The 15,702-nt window shown below is 52.3% G+C and overlaps 1 long non-coding RNA gene across 7 annotated transcripts in view; it reads left to right on the forward strand.

Moving 5' to 3' along the window:
• The first annotated feature begins 968 nt into the window (after positions 1-968).
• LOC142069328 (uncharacterized) overlaps positions 969-15,702 on the forward strand; it is a 29,057-nt gene continuing 14,323 nt past the window's right edge. For 4 of the 7 annotated variants that reach the window (XR_012665104.1, XR_012665101.1, XR_012665102.1 and 1 more), the window contains exons 1-3: positions 2,385-2,500; positions 8,332-8,523; positions 9,047-9,217. This is a non-coding gene — a long non-coding RNA (uncharacterized LOC142069328). Of the gene's footprint in view, positions 1,042-2,384; positions 2,501-8,331; positions 8,524-9,046; positions 9,218-15,702 lie in introns of those variants that run through there. The other 3 variants (XR_012665107.1, XR_012665105.1, XR_012665106.1) reach the window with 3 other exon arrangements.

The raw sequence follows: 15,702 nt of genomic DNA on the forward strand, positions 1-15,702 counted from the left end.
GATCCAAAGCCCATTGCACTTAATGGAAGGGTTCCCACTGGCTGCAATGGGCTAAGTGATTTGGGCAGGGAGTCAGACAGAGCTGGGACAAGAGCCCGGGTCTCCTGCCACCAAAGCGTGTGCCCTGTATCTGGACTGGCGCCTTGTGCATGCTGCCAGTCAGAGTCCTGGCAGTGAAGTTGCAGGCAGGGGTTAAAGATGGGCTCCTTTCTTTTCAAGAGAATATTCTCCTACTTGCCTGTGGCTAGCCAGCTGCCACCAGTCTCCATGTCCCATTCACGAGAAGGGTCAGAGCTCTGCCTTGCAGCTACGGGTGAGGTGACAAAGTTCCAGGGGGATCTCAGGCTTCAGGCCATGCAGTGGCATGGGCTGGGCAGGAATGCTTCCCCGGTTGTGCAGGGTGCCGGACTGTGTTCCATGCTAACTCTGCTCTCCTCTGTGGGATCAGCGAGAGGTTACTCTCCTTGGGGGGGGTGTTTCCCAAGCTGCTGTTCCTGGCGGGGAGCGCTTTCAAGGCGCGGGGCGGCTGATACCTGACCAGGAGTTGAAGATTTCATGTTAGTCTGAGAAGAAAGTGCCAGCTGGACCTCGCGAGTGTCTCTTGCTGGCGTTCCCAGTTTGTCTTCCCCAGTGTAAGGTGGTGTCCTCTTTCCATGCAGGTCCTGCGCCTCTAACCCTGCTAGGAATTTAATTAGTGCTTGGCTCCCCTGTGTAAACGGCAGTGGTGTGGTTCGTGCGGGCGCTTTCCTTCCCCTGCAAGGCACAGATGGTAATTTTTTTGTCGGTGTCAGCAGCAGCTTCTTTCTGCTCTGATGAATAGATTCTAAAGAGGCAGTGACATTATTTGAGATAACAGCAAGAACAGCAAAAGGGTCAGTGATAGAGAGAAAATGTCAAAGCACATAGATAAAAGGCAGGGGGTGGGGAGGGGGGAGAAACCCTACAGTCATTGTCTGCCTGGTGCATGCACCAGGACGAGGGAGCCCTTGAGAAAGCAAACTTCCCCTGAACCAGTCTGAAATTCGAATGGAGTGGATAAAGGTAGGGCTGGGTGCCCCTCTAGCCTCAGCAGCCAATTCCTCCTTTTCAATTCGATTCAATTAGTGCTCTCACTTTGGAGCTGGTCTCCGCTGATAGCCAGTGCAGCTGACAGGGGATTAGTGCTGTTTGTATTGCACATGCTCTGCTTTGCAGCTGAGAGGCTGCAGGGAGGTGGCAGAAGATTATTTGTGTTTCTTCCCCTCCTTTCTCCTACACCTCGCTCCTTTTGGCTCCACAGGGCTTCTGCCTCCCATCGCTCTTTTCCCTGGGTGAGTTGGAACTGGCCCCAGGATGGCCCGCGCCTGGGCCAGCCACAAGCTCTGCAGGCATTGGAGCCCTCTGCCCCAGGGTCAGCACCGTTCCAAGCTGGCAGTAATGCCCTAGGCTCCTGCAGGTCCCAGTGCCCTCAGGAGCAGACTCTCCTGGGCCCTGATCCAAAGCCTACCGCAATCAACAGAAGTCCTGCCCCTGCTTTCGGGGGGGCACTGGCTCATAGGCACCGCTTCTGGTATCCCTGGTGCTCTGCCTGTTGCAAGCAATGTTACAGCTACCAGCCCATCTGCCCTTCAAGCCTGCCTGTCTTCCCCCCCCCCCCCCCCCCCCCACACTCACTGTGCATACAGCCCCTAGCACCATGGGCCTCAAACACCACTGTGGCTTCTCCTTGAATCTGACACAAATAGTAACTGCTGGGCCTGCCCAGGCCTGTCTTTCAGCTTGGGGCGTGGAAGGTAGCACAGCATTCCCTAACCCTCTTCCCTGTTTGTCGTCCCTCTGCACCCCTGCCATGCCCGGACAGGGCTGCTCATGGCTACAAGCCACGCTGGTTTGAATGGCTGCGTAAGTGGGCCCTAAACTGGCTCATCTCATCCCATGTCAGCCGAGGGCTGTGTGGCGAAAGTCTGACATCCCCGCTCTCAAAAACTATTCTGTGAAACCCACATTTTAATGTAATTCAGTATCATGGGATCAGCGTGCTGCAGAGCAGAACAGCCTTGCCCAATCTCCCTAGCGTTTCAGCTGGTTGCAGGCTTCACTTCCTGTCCTAAACAGGGCTGTGCCCTTAGCCGCCTGCCACCTTCTGTCCCCCCAGGCAGCAATTCCCAGGGCTGGTTAGTGCAGTCAGCGACGGCCCCTTGTGGAATCACTATCAGTGGAGATTTCTGAGAATAGGTTGGACAAACCCCTGTCAGAATGCAGCTGGTTTACTTGGCCCTGTCTCAGTCTGGGGAGGATGGACTGGAAGACCTGGAGAGGGCCCTTTCAGCCCAACGTTTCCATGATTCTCTGTAGGCTCCACCTCCATAGTAAAGACTATACTTCTCTAGCTCTAATTTCTGTTCAGTCATGTAGTGCGGGGGCAGGACTGTGCCATCGGCTCTGTTCTCCAGGGGGATACGGGACAAAACACTAGCAGGTACATCACACCGGTCTTTGCAGGGGCTACGCAGACACGTAGGTAGGCTTGGCAGAATTTCGATCGATAATATTGATGTTTATTTTTAAGCAGGTTTTTAACGTTTGTTTAAATTTTTGCTGTGGTGGGAAATAAATGCGGGGAAGGAGCAGACAGTAATTGTCTAATGACAGTAGATGCTGAGATTCAAGAAGTTAAAGCCTTATAACCCATTAAAACATAAATTGTCGACATCGTGTGTCAAAACAGACAAAGTAAATAGCCTTAACTCAAACTCTGGCTTGTTCTCAAGCTGCATTTTTCACACTTTGTCGTCTGGAAATATTTTTTGGCTGTCTGTGGTGAAATTGACATCTACTGACATAAAATCTGATCCATCCATGCCTCCATGTCAGATTAAAAAGCTCCTGCCCTGGGAGTCATAGGAACAATCCTCCGCTGGGCAGCAGAGCAGAGCCTGGGTGACCTGATCACCTGCTTTCTTCTCTAGCACTTGGCTCTGTGAGTTTGCCTGAAGAAAATGTGAGATCAGGTCAATTTCCTAAAGCCAAAGCCCGGGGCTGCAAGGGGATTGGGGGTTCATTTCCACAGCATGCTCTCTTTGCTCTCCTTCTGAGGTTAATCCTAACCAGCGTGAGGCTCAATGTGACAGTGTCTCTTTGGCTGCTTCCCAGGTGGAGCTGGGTAGCAGCATGGAGAGGGACTGTGGGTGCTCACTCAAAGCCCTCTTCCTCTGATCAGCTGGGCTGCGTGGGGCTGTATAGCATCGAGGGAAGGGGAGATGCCCATTAATTCCTGGCAGAGGGAGATGCGGGGCAGTGGTTACGGATGGGTGTAACCCAGATTTTACTGGCAAACACCCCTCCCTGCTGATGTTTCTCTGCTTTCATCCTTTCCATCCACAAGGGCCAGGGCCTTCTCCGCATAACTTACAGAGTTACAGGCTGCAGAGTACCTAATGACCTGCCATGGTTTGTCGTGTCTCTAGGAGGGATTCACCTGGCCAGAGTTTAGATTCATTTTCCTTCTGTGTGTTTAAAAAGAAAAACACATTGGGTGACGGAGAGCCTTGGTTTGATCTGCACGGTGCTGACAGGCGCCAGCTTGGCAGGCCTGGTGTCTGCGTCTCCCTGCCCCCGTGGTGAGGAAGGGTCTTGTCGCTGGGGCACAGACCTGGGACTTGGGAGGTTCGGGTTCAGTTTCTGACTCCTATCACAGCCCCACTGTGTGACCATGGGCCTCTGTTCCCCACCTGTGCCACAGGGAGAACATTCCCTCCCTTGCTTGTCAGCATAAAGTCCCTGCCCTGGACAGGTAACGATCTAGCTAGTCTTTCCGCTCTGTGGCTAAGCAATGCCTGGCGTGATGGGGCCTCCAGGTGCTCATGTGATACAAATAGCAGGTAATAAAAGGGTGCAAATTAATTAGTGCTGGTATCTTTTAGGACTGTGGACACCTGTCTACTAGAAACAGTAAGGAGAGACCCCAGCATATTTCCCCATGGGCCACTGGATGGCTATCAGCTGAGGGCCGCTAGATGGGAGGTGCTAGGACAGCTTGATCCCGGCACAGTGAAAAGCAGGCTGCTTCCTCCCCTTCACCCTGCTCAGGGCTGGAGCACGCTGGGGCCTGTCCTATCCAGCACAGCACCTCCCCAATGGTTCCCTTGTCCTCTCTTCCACAAGGCCGTCTCTCCCTGGAGCACGGGGGAAGTGCTCCATCCTAGCCAACGACCCAGCGTGGTGTCCTGCGGAGGGACAAAGGACAAGTCTACCAGGGCGAGAGTGGCACAAAAGAATAACATGGCATCGCCCTGTGGCAATGTCAGCCCCTAGGAGAGGAGCGTTCCGGGCGCAATCACTAATAATTAAACCAAAATAGGCCACTGATTTCACCAGTCTGCACAGGCTGAACTAAAGCCCCAATTCCCCTTTCTCCCCACCGCAGGTTCGCTGGGCCGTGTCTGCTCTGAGCCAGGCCTATCTGAACTCTAGCTGCAGCCTCTGCCCCTGGGAAGTGCTGTGCCTTGCGCTCCACCTGCCCCGTGCTCTGTGTTGGTAGGAATTTGTTCCTGTTGGGTGGTGGTATTTCCTAGTGACAGCACCTCCCTGCCCCTCCAGGCAAGGGGCTGCGTCAGGCACCAGCTCCTCTGTGGTCGTGGCCATTGTGCACTAGCAGAATCAATTTACCTCTTCAGCCACCATGGGTCCAAAACAGGCCCCCTGATCCAAACATCCTGGCTTGGCCCTTAACCCCTGAGCTGAACCCAGCTCTGCCAGGCTCTGGGCTTTGTCCGCTGGAGACTGAGTGGGGGTTGGTTGAAGTCGATCTCTTTCCTCCAGCGCTGTGCTGTCCTTCCCCCTGATGTAGCACAGGCTGCACTAGAATCCCCCCCCTCACCCCCCGCAACAAACTCTCCCTTCCGCTGTCTTGAGAGGGACAGGTGAGAGCGGTGCTCTGTGCCTGGGTGAGCGCTGGCTCTTCCCAGCACGGACTGAGCCTGCACCCACTCAGCCCGAGCCACAGCGCGGCTGAAAAGCCACCTGCTGCCCCTTCTTCACGTGGGGCGCTCTGGTTTGCCTGGAAAGCTGTCGGTGAAAGCAGGCCCAGCTGAGCTCAGTCGGGCCAGGCCCTGGAGCGGCAAAGGTCTGTGCAATAACACTCCAGCTAGGAAGCCGGTGCATGGGAGAGATGGTGTTTCCTTCGGGCTGGAGTATTTGTCCTGGTGGACTGGGTCCCTTGCAGGGCACTTGAAATTTCCCAAGCGTTCGTAATACCCAGCGGAAAAGCCAAAGGGAAGAAGATCCGTGTGCCTTGCTGGGCTGAGGCACGCCTGCCTTTCCACTCAGTTCCTTTCCCTAGCCCAGCCCGTCCCCTCCTAGAGAGGGAGCAGCCTGGTGCGGCCTCCCCAGCTCCCAAGAAACTAAACATTTGTGCAAAGTAGATTTTTTTTTTCTCCCTTTCCCCTCCTGGCGCACTGAAGGTTTTGAAAGTTAAGTATTACTGTCGGCTTTGTTGTTGCCTAACTACGACAGACAAATTGAGAACTAGTTGTCAAAATGTCAGTGCACAACAAATCAACATTCAAAATGAGTCTCAGCACTATGTGGTGTATAATTAAAAAAAAATCCTTTTTAGAAATTTCAGCAAGCGTTGGCTCTGCTTTATATTTGTCTGTGTGATTAATAAAGGCAGCTAATTTTCAGACTTTAAAAACAGCTAGAAAATAGCTCCTAATTACATATTAGGCTGCAAACGGCCCCCGCTGAGCAAGGCTGGTATTGGTGGGCCAGAGAATTTGGCAGGGGCTTAATTACATTCTGAGCATCATCTAATTTTAGTTAAATGTAATGTAATCAGCAGCAGATGTCTGAAATAAAATATGAATTATGAATATGATGAAATTTCATTCTTGAATAAAAAAGTAATTTGCTATTTAGTTCATTAAAGTCGCAGAGGTTTATTAGGAGCAGGTATACAGTGCAGCTAGGTTATATTAAAATGCTATTTCAGAGAGGCTAAGAAATTGCATCAGAGCTGCTAACATATTCTACAAGGAGCACCCAACGACTGAGAATTAAGATTTGAGAAAACATCCCCAAAGCCTCCCAACATATGAAGGTTGTAGCATCGATCCCCCAAAATGACGGGAATTGAGTTCACCTCTCTGGCCAGGCAGTGAGGCATTGGGAGCTTCGGTGCATTAGCCAATTAAAGCTGAACAAAGCACCACAAAGTGCTGCGGGGAAGGAGTCTGTTGTGGCTAGGAGACTGGGCGAGACGGGTGCCTTAGAGATGGAAGAGGCTGGTGAATTCTGTGCCGGGCTCACTCATAGTCTGCCTTTGGGTTGGGAATTGTGGGAAACTGTCTCCCTGTTGGTCTAACGCAGCTGCAGCCCAGTGGTGAAAACACCCAGGGCACAGTGTGCACAAACATTCCCACTATTGCTACCTCCTGCACAGGGATTAGCCAATAATGAGAGAGGTTTGAACACTTACGGTGCAGACGGGAGCTGGGTTGGGGCAGAAATGGCGGCTCTCTGCTTAATCGTTGCCTGACGCTCCAGGCTCGCTTTTAAAATGATTAGCAGTAATATAATTCACAACCCGTATTTTGTCATCATTAAGCTTCGGAGTCAACACATCATTGTAGTGAATGAGGGTTGATTGCATCTGTGCTGAAGATTGTTTCTGTAGCTTTACCTCTGGCAAGTTTGCGTCCTGTTTAGAAGGATTTCTTCACAGCCAGAAGGGCTAGAAAGTTATTTATTTATTTTTAATGGGAGATTAAGTTCTCCAGAAATTGCTCGGGTCGTCGGGGAAGGCTGGTCACAGTCCATGCTAGCTCAGCCTGGCAGGTAAACGTTACAGAGAAGAGACAAGGCTCATAAGGGGTCTGTGTATGCACAGTTTGTGGGCGCAGTGGCTGAGTGACATATCACCATATGCCAGCCCAAGAAAACACTCCACCCTGTGCTCACAATCTGTTCCCCCACTAATCTGGGGCTCTTGTTTCACTGTGACCAGTCTGTGCTCTTCCCCCCATGCCCTGGCTTGCCATGACAAATGGGCCTGGCGCTACCAGCTCCAAAAGCGTTTGGGGAAGCACTGGGAATGGTTGATGGGAACTGGTCGCTCTCCCAAGCCAGGAGCCCACTCCTGCAAAGGGCCGAGCACTCTCGCTTAGTGGCCCACTGGATCAAGCCCAAGACAACTGGGTGATAAGCAGCCCCTGGGTCAGTCTGCACATGCAAAGGTGCATTGAGCTTTGGGGAAGCCAAAGCCTGACCTGACTTGTTTTAATTTTCTAAATGAGCCGCATGCAGAGCCTAACCAATGGATGGGGCATAACATCTGTGCTTTGGGTCGTTTTTGTACATTTAACATGGGCATAACGTACATTCATGCAAAGGGAAAATAGCATTTCTTCCCCCACCCTGGGCTCCACTTCTGAACAGACAGGCATAAAAACTAAACCAGTTCTTTCTTCCAGAGTAGAGGGCTTCCCAGAACTGGGGGAGGGGATAGGTTAGCAAGTCATTTGCTCCGTGCTGATGAAATAAATGATTTCCCACAATTATTCAGGAAAGATAAATTAGCAAAGTGCTTTGTATTGACCTGCTGCTGCTGCAGTGAGTAAATACCCCCATCCTGCGTTCCCCTGGGCCTGGACACACCTGAATGGAGATCGGGGAAGGGCCAGGCATGGGTTTTAGAAGGAAGATCTCGCAGACTTGATTCTGGGCCATCAGAAAGCTGGTGGGGGTGCCATAGGGTGGGGGACAGAATCCCCAACTCCTCCATAGCCGAGAGCTCAGGGTTCTTTGCAGAAGGTAAAGCTGTCTTCGTATGAAGAGGGTTATTGCTTCTGGCTCACAGTGAGGCTGACCATTTGCCCTAAACCTGCCTGAAGGCCCATCAAATTTAGATACCCCTTGGTTCTCTAAACGTAATATAACCTCCTGGCATCTACTTAGAACAAAAGAAAAACCCTCTGAATGTCACAGAGGCTGCTGCAAATCACCCCTTCGGCCCGCTTTGTTCAAGTAGCCCCGTGCTTGTATTGATCACCTGTGTGCCTACAGTATTTGCTTAGTGTCAGTTTCTAGTTGTCTGGCATTATTAAGATTTAAAATAGTTCTAGTCTAGCTGCGGAGTGGGAGGTTCAGACTTTCCCTCTACAGCTGAGCGCAGGGCAGGGCAGAGCCTCGCAGAGCCAAGGCACCTGCCAAAGCCGTGGCACAGAATGGGCAGCCTGCCTCCGGCCTCCAGGTGTTACAGTCACTGGATTTAAGGTCCCTGTCCCTGGAGACAGAGCGTGGCCAAAGCAAAGTCTCACCTGCAGTGACATCTTTGTGCCTTCTCCATTCTAGAGTCCAAAGGTCCATTTGTACAGCAGCACTTTCCCCTGGGGCTGGATCCTGAACCCAGACAACGTCAGTAGCCAGAGCCTGTTGCCCCTGATTCTGCGCTCACTAACACCGGTCATACACCACGCCAACAGGGTTTCATCTGTTTTACTCTGGTGTAACCAAGACCAGAATCGGGCTGCTCAGGTGCGGAAGGTGAGTGAGCAGGGACTGGCTGCACCACTGAGGATGTGCAGAAGCCAGTCCCCATGAACATGTGGCCATTGTGCCTATGTCAACCCTGGGAAAACTTGTCGTGTTCAAAAGCCCGGTAACCCTCGTGGTGTTCGTAGCTCTGAGCACGGCTCTGAGCAAGGGGTGCCTGCCCCACCTAGAGTTAATAGCCAACTTGTGTGTGACACAACCCTGTCTCCCTGCAGTGAGGGCAAAATCATCTTGAACCTCACATTATTTGATATGTTGTCTAATAGGTTCCCCGGTGTGAGCCAGGGGCCAGTGTGGCTGCAGCGGGCCAGTCCCTTGAGACTCTTCCATCTGGAGGTGGCATGTCAGGTCCTCCTGCCATGATGTCGCCCAAACGTCTATCTAGGCAATATCTTTTGGTTTCAGCTTCTGAAGTTTCAATTGCTTTAATGTATTCCGAAGTGGCCTAGATTGACAGATAAACATCTCCTGGAGAGGAGAGAGATGGTTTGCTCATTGTTTCATCATATTATAGATGCTGTCATTTTAATCCATCGGAGAAGCCATGAGCAGGCTACCGCAGATACACCAGCTTAGAGAGATTGTGCCCAATTCCTAAATGTGGTCTCTGAAGAATAGACTACGTACTGTTCATCCACGCCTCAAACCAGCATTAACTAAAGAAGCCTCAACACTCCCATGTGTGGTAGGTAAATAATATTATCCCCGCTTTACAATAGGGGAAACTGAGGCACAAGGACATTAAGTGAATTGCCTACAGCTCACACAGCAAGTCAGTGTCAGAGCTGGGATTAGCACCCCTAGCCTAATGCTCAGATTGCTCCTGTCTCCCTTTTCCTCCCTGTCTCCAGAGACAAAATTGGAAATAAGAAAATGAAACCTAATATGTATGTAATTTATGTGACATAAATCAGTGGGTGTTAGGAGCCATTTCTGTCTCTGAAAATCTCCTCCTTTGAGCATCAAGTACTGTTCCCAATGCACATGCACAGATAAGCCCTGCAGAATGCTGTTTGCCCACCTGACTGGGTCGGGTCTGTTGACAGACAAGTACAATAACATCTTAATTTTTCATGGTCGTGGTGGTATGGGTGGGTAAGCACATGTGCATGGGCTGGTGACTTTTCGTGACGGTTTTGCGAGGCTGACGTGTGTGCATACAATATAGATTGTATATATGCATGTGGATTTTCGAGGAATATACATGCACACCCCTGCATATAGTGTGTGTGCATAGACTGATGGAGAGAGATGTATGAGACATGCACACCATAGGGAATAGATACTTCAGTATCTCCTGGCGTGTTCTATTCAGCGTGGGCAGCTGCGGATAAGAGCTCCATTCTGGGCACCTATGAGGCAGGGGCATCCTGTTTCCCCCAGCTGCTTTGGTGTTTTATTTGCTTTTGCCTAGATTCCCGGGCAGCCAGGCAGACATGCTTCCTCACCTAGGTTAGTAGTCCTCCCTGTTCTATTCATCAAGGGCATGACAGCTAAAATTCATTTGAAGATGAAGAAAGTGCCGGCTAATCCTTTCTGTGAGACATTGATAGACTAGCGGCTCAGGAAGAATTGCACAGCAGTAATGAAATTAGGCTAAAACTGCTGGCGGATAGCAGATAATTGCCCTTGTCTGTCACTAGGAATAACATCTCCCAAATCCAACACAATGATTGTTAAAGTTGCAGGAATGTATTTATTTATTTTTTTTCGAATGGCCTTCCCTGAAAAAAACATTAGACGTAGTTGTTTGTTCTCCTCCTGGCTTCCTGTCGCAGTTTTCAGCTGACTGAATCCCATCCATTATAACAGCTCATTAGCTTTTCTGGACCCAGTGCACGAAAAGGATCAGTTTAGATATTAAACAAACATGCACAAAAAGCAAATTGGAAATGTTTGTATCCTGTGCTGGGAGAGCAAGGTTTCAAAGGACGTTTTTCCTGGGACTGTTTTCTCCAGTTTAAGACATTTTGGAAGGTTCATCTGACTCGGTATAAGACTGTGCAATTGGCTAGGTGCATTGTGGGGCTGTTTCTATCTGTGTCTAAAACACTAGGTGTTTTCCACTACCAGATGACTCCATACTTGATGGCTCAGTCGTCTGAGCTGAGACAGCCAGGCTGTATGGAGCAGTGGTTTGAGCGTGTATGGCAAGAGGCAGGGTATCAGACTAGATGGACCTATGATCTGATAAGGTATGGGAGGAGGGGTGACAGTGAGCCATATGGACCAGTAGTCTGATCTCGTATGACACAGGTGTGAGCTGGTATGGCTGGATATGAGGCTGTATAAACCAGTGGTGTGATCGGGTATGTAAATGCCATGAGCCAATTTTCATAATGAGTAATGGGCTAATTAATAAGGCAGCATCTTGCCAGCAGCGATAGCCTTACGTAAAGGCCACCCACCCAGCTCCCAGAGCTCAGGGGGAGTTTGCAGAGGCTGGGAGTCAGATATCGTCCCACTTGCAGCTTCCCTCTTGGGTCACAGTAAATGGGGAGCCCCCCAGACCGGCCTAGAGCTGCAGGGTTATTCCCTCCCTGTACCCTGCCTGGGGTTTGAGCTAGTGACCTAGAGGTGAGATGCCCCAGATCCCCATTCCCAGCCTTCTGCCTTGTAATAGCGCTCCCAAGCCCTTATGCAGACCTCTCCTACGGAGCCATCCGGCAGGCTGAGTGCCGCCCTGCAGTAAATAAACCCGCAGGTTCCTGCACTAACCCTGAGCAATTCTGCCCGGCCTCAGCACTGCCTCGGGGTGACCAGCAGCCATTTGTTTTGTAATTTATTGAGGGAGGTAGACAGCAAGGGTAAGTAAGTGCACTGGCCAGCAACTGTAATGTTTTATATGCGAGGGCTGGCATGGGTAATTTACTGCGGCCGCAATAACATATTTCACTTTCCGTCTCCCAGATGAAGATTACTTGTGTTTGAAAGTGCCTGAATACACAGTCAATTCCGCCGAAACGTTTACAGTCAGCCGAGCAAAGATAATGCCCCCTAGACCCCCCGCGTCTGGCTCTCGTGCAGCGGCGAGGTGATGAGATCCGAGGGCTGCTGTTCCTGCCTCCCCTGGAGCCCGGGCCCGGAGAGTTGGACAGAAGAGCTGTCTCCCTGGGAGCGATGTTTCATCAGCGCCTGCAATTCCAGGGCTCAGGGAGGGAGCTGCTCCCTCGAGTTGCCTCCTGCCCCTGCACAGCTTCCTCGCGGGCCCTCCGGTGCTCAGAGAGTGATGGCCCTTCGCGTTCCCCCAGCGCTGCTCTCCCCAGGGTCTCTGAGCCCTGTTCCTGAGACCCCACAACTCCTCTGCCATCCCGCAACGCTGGCAGGGCATGTCGGGTCTGTGGGTGCTGGGCAGGGCGTGAGAGAAGTGAGAACTCAGTGCTGGTTCAGGCACTCAGTGTCATAATACCCCACTCTCTTACACATGGGAGCACTCCCTGAGAACCCAGGAGTCCTGGGAATTTCTCTAATTGCCACCCCTCCTCCCCCGAACCAGCCTTCTATCCTCACTCCTTCTCACCTCCATTTATCTACTCTCCTGCTCCTTGCTCCTTTCCCCTCGCTCCTCCTCTGTCCCCACGTGTCTTCCTTGTGCAGCAGGAAGGACAGGCTTGTGGATAAGGCACAGGGACATGGATGGCTCCCTTTCCCAGTGCTCCTGTCGCTGATCTCTGTCGGTGGCCACTGCTCTCTCTTGTCTCGCACTGACACTGGAAGCTCTTTAGGGTCAGGGACTCTTTGTTCTGTTTGTACAGGGCCTAGCACAATGGGGTCCATGACGGTGGCCCAGGCTATGCTAATACAAATAACAAATAGAAATAGTAATTCCCACCTCTGTGACTGGTCTGGATGACTATGGGCGAATCGCTTCCCCTCTGTAGCATGGGGCTTTCAGAGCATTCGGTGAGCCTGCATGGAACAGGCCATAACAATAGCGCTATTCATTCCCTCGACCCCTCAGTGCGACCGGCCCAGTGGGAAGGAGCGCAGAGAGCTGCTGAAACCTTCCCCAAGAGCACCTAGTGAGCCAGGCTGGGCCGAGCCGCTGGAGCTGCGCCCTGCACCTTTCGTGACATTTAATCCGACAGCACGAGGAGCTCCATGGCATTTCGGAGAGAGACACGGAAAAGGTCAAGGAGTGGGAAAGGTCGGGAGAGGTCAGAGTAAAAGCCACGCTCTTTTCTTCTCTATGCATCTTCTCCTAAATGTATCTGACAGCTCCAGACATAAACTACGTTAGTGGCTCTGCTAGGCCTGGCTGCCCGCTATGCTGCACAGTAATAGCCGGCTGATATTTCGGCTTTGAAAGGTTTTCTTCGCTGTAATAACAGACTGTTTATTTTCTCTGATAGGTGCATTTAGATGTTGCCATGTATATTATTCTAAGGAAGGGGAAGGCAGATAAAAACCTCAAGTCTTTGCACAAGGTATTTTCTCCATTGCTCCATATATTCAAGATCCAGAGCAGAAAATAACATGGTGCCTGGGTTTGAACTCTGGGGCTTTGCTCCGTCATTTCACCTACTTATTATTATCCAAGATGAGTTAGGATAAATCTGCCTACAGTGGAGAGGCCCCAGCAGGAGGCCTGGGAGTTCAGATAAACTGTGGCAGAATTCAGTGGGTGTTTCTCATGCTTTTGGTGATGGTCCTTCAGATCAAAGTCTTCTCTTCCACCTGTCCTGCCAATATGCTCCAAGCCTGAACTGCGAGGGCAGGAGGGGAGAGTAATCTCCACCACCCAATCAGCTCTAGAGCTCTGGAGACCAGTTGCGTTGATGGGTCTGAAAATAAGGACACACCTGTCCACTAAAAACCAGGCAGAGACCCATCAGCGAGGCAGCCACTGAGAAGCTGGTGAGAACTGTCAGTCAGCCCCTGTCTGGGCTAGATTTAAATAGATGACTTAAAGGGCCTTTTCCCAGCCAACCAGCCAGTGGTTTAACGTGGATTCTCTTGCCAAGGCGATTCCGTTACATGGGGGGAGACAGCCTGGAAGACACAATTAACATGGAAGGAGCAGATCAATTCTTTCCTGTTTGTTTCAGGGAAGGGAACTTTCTCATTTCAGTGCTGACCTTGCAAGTGTCACTATTGTTGCGAGATAAACACAGGGCTTGTTGAAGCTGCAGCCGTGGAAGGATGATTCATACAGCGCGGGGCGGAACAGGGCATCAGAGGAGGGGCTGGCATCAGGCATTGTCCTCACCCTGCCTACACTGGCTCGTACAAGGCCGTTTGCCACTGGGCGCGCAGGGATTTTGCTTGCTTAGATTCTCGAAGCTGAAAGTGAAATTTGAAAACCCCCTTTTGTTCTGCGGGGAGTGGGGCAGTTCTGCGGCTGCTCCTCCATGTAGTGGCTCACCACAGCCATGGAGGAATCCCTCAGCAGCAGTTGGCCAATTTCCTATGCCTTTGCACTGTGTGTGAGCAGCTGTGCATTAGGGTGTGGGCTGCTGGGTGTGCATTTACGTGGGGGTGCGCTGTTGGCTGGCTTTTCAGAGGGGCTGAGCACAACTCCTGTGCACTTCTGAAAATCACACCATCTGGGGATCTGCGTGCTTCGGTATTGCCTGAGGGCACGCGCCTTTGTTTTTCATGTCTGTGTGTTTGATGTGCATGTCCATGGGGTTGCTGGGCAGGGTGCATTGGGCTGTGTGCGCTGTGTGGGGGTGTCCTGGGTCTGTGGGTTCTGGACGGGGTGTGTCAGACCTCTGGGTGTCGGGCAGGGTGTGGGTTGGTCTGGGGGTGTTGGGTGGAGTGTGCCAGGTCTGTTGGTGTTGGGTTGGGTGTGCCAGATCTGTGGGTGCTAGGCAGATGTGTCAGGTCTGTAGGTGTTGGGTGGGGTGTGTTGGGGGGTGTAGGTTGGTCTGTGGGTGTTGGGCAGGGTGTGTTGGGGGGTGTAGGTTGGTCTGTGGGTGCTAAGTGGGGTGTGTCGGGTCTGTGGGTGCTGGGTGGGATTGGCCGGGTCTGTGGGTGCTAAGTGGGGTGTGTCGGGTCTGTGGGTGCTGGGTGGGATTGGCCGGGTCTGTGGGTGCTAAGTGGGGTGTATCAGGTCTATGGGTGTTGGGTGGAGAGTGTCGGGTCTGTCAGGTCTGTGTCCCCCCTGGCGGCAGTATGAGCACATGCCAAGGGAACACCCTGCACATCAGGCTGATCCCATGGCTGCTCCGTGGACATACTGCTTCCCGGCAGCTGCCCAGCCCCGTGCCCCTCGGGGGTGGCACAGGCTTCGCCCAGGCCAGTTGGCCATGAGTTTCTAGAATCGGAGCTGGCTCCCATCCAGCACAGGGGGAGAAGGGAAGTGCGTCTGTGTCCCCAGACAGTGGCTGCTAGGGTGTGACTCAGGGCTCTCTCGCAGGCTAGGGGAATTGTTCAGCCCTTCAGAATGAGGTGCTGGGGGCAGCTGGTGTTGGGGACACCTGGGAGGTGATTCCGGTTGACCAACTAGTTTTTGGGAGGGAGAAAACTGGTCCATTAGGCTTCTGCCTCCCTCTCTCCACAACAGGGAGTGGGGACGGAGTGGAGGGGAAGTTGCTCCCGGGAAGGAGGGGGGCAGAGGTGACTGATGCTGGAGAGGAGGGATGTGGGGACAGGGCAGGGGACAGCTAGGGGAGGAGGGGACAGTTAGGGGCAGACAGGTGATCTGAGGAAGTTCTGAGTCCTTTGCTTGCAGCATCCAGCAGAATTAGCAGCAGCTTTGCGCACTCTGGCCAGGTTTGGAGCTAATTAGCTTGGCTAGGTGCCGGAGTCAGGTCCACGACCTTTCTCTCTGGCTTCTATTACTGCAATTAAGGGGAAGAAAGGGCTTCGCTTCTCATTTCCTGGCCGCTCATTAATCCGTTAGGTGCCAGGTTTCTGGGGTCTCAGGCTTAGCTGCCTCTGGTGCCGCTGGGTTCCTTCTGGGCTGGGGCCCTGGGTTCCTTACAACCCCTGCTGCCACCCCGCAGCCCACGCTCAGTCCCCCTGCTCCTGCTGCCATCTGATCCCACGAAGGATGCAGGCCCAACGCCTGAGCTTCCTGCAGCAGGAACCCCGTCCCTGGCGAACGGCCCCCAACCCGCCTCTTGAGGTAACCAGGCCATGTGCAAATCACACCCCGGCATCTGCGCACCTCTAAAATCTGTCACTTGCAAAACCAGGCGCATTGAGAGCGTAGAAAGCGCCACG

The sequence above is a fragment of the Caretta caretta genome, chromosome 15 (assembly GCF_965140235.1).
Source record: "Caretta caretta isolate rCarCar2 chromosome 15, rCarCar1.hap1, whole genome shotgun sequence".
In the NCBI taxonomy this organism is placed as follows: domain Eukaryota; kingdom Metazoa; phylum Chordata; order Testudines; family Cheloniidae; genus Caretta; species Caretta caretta.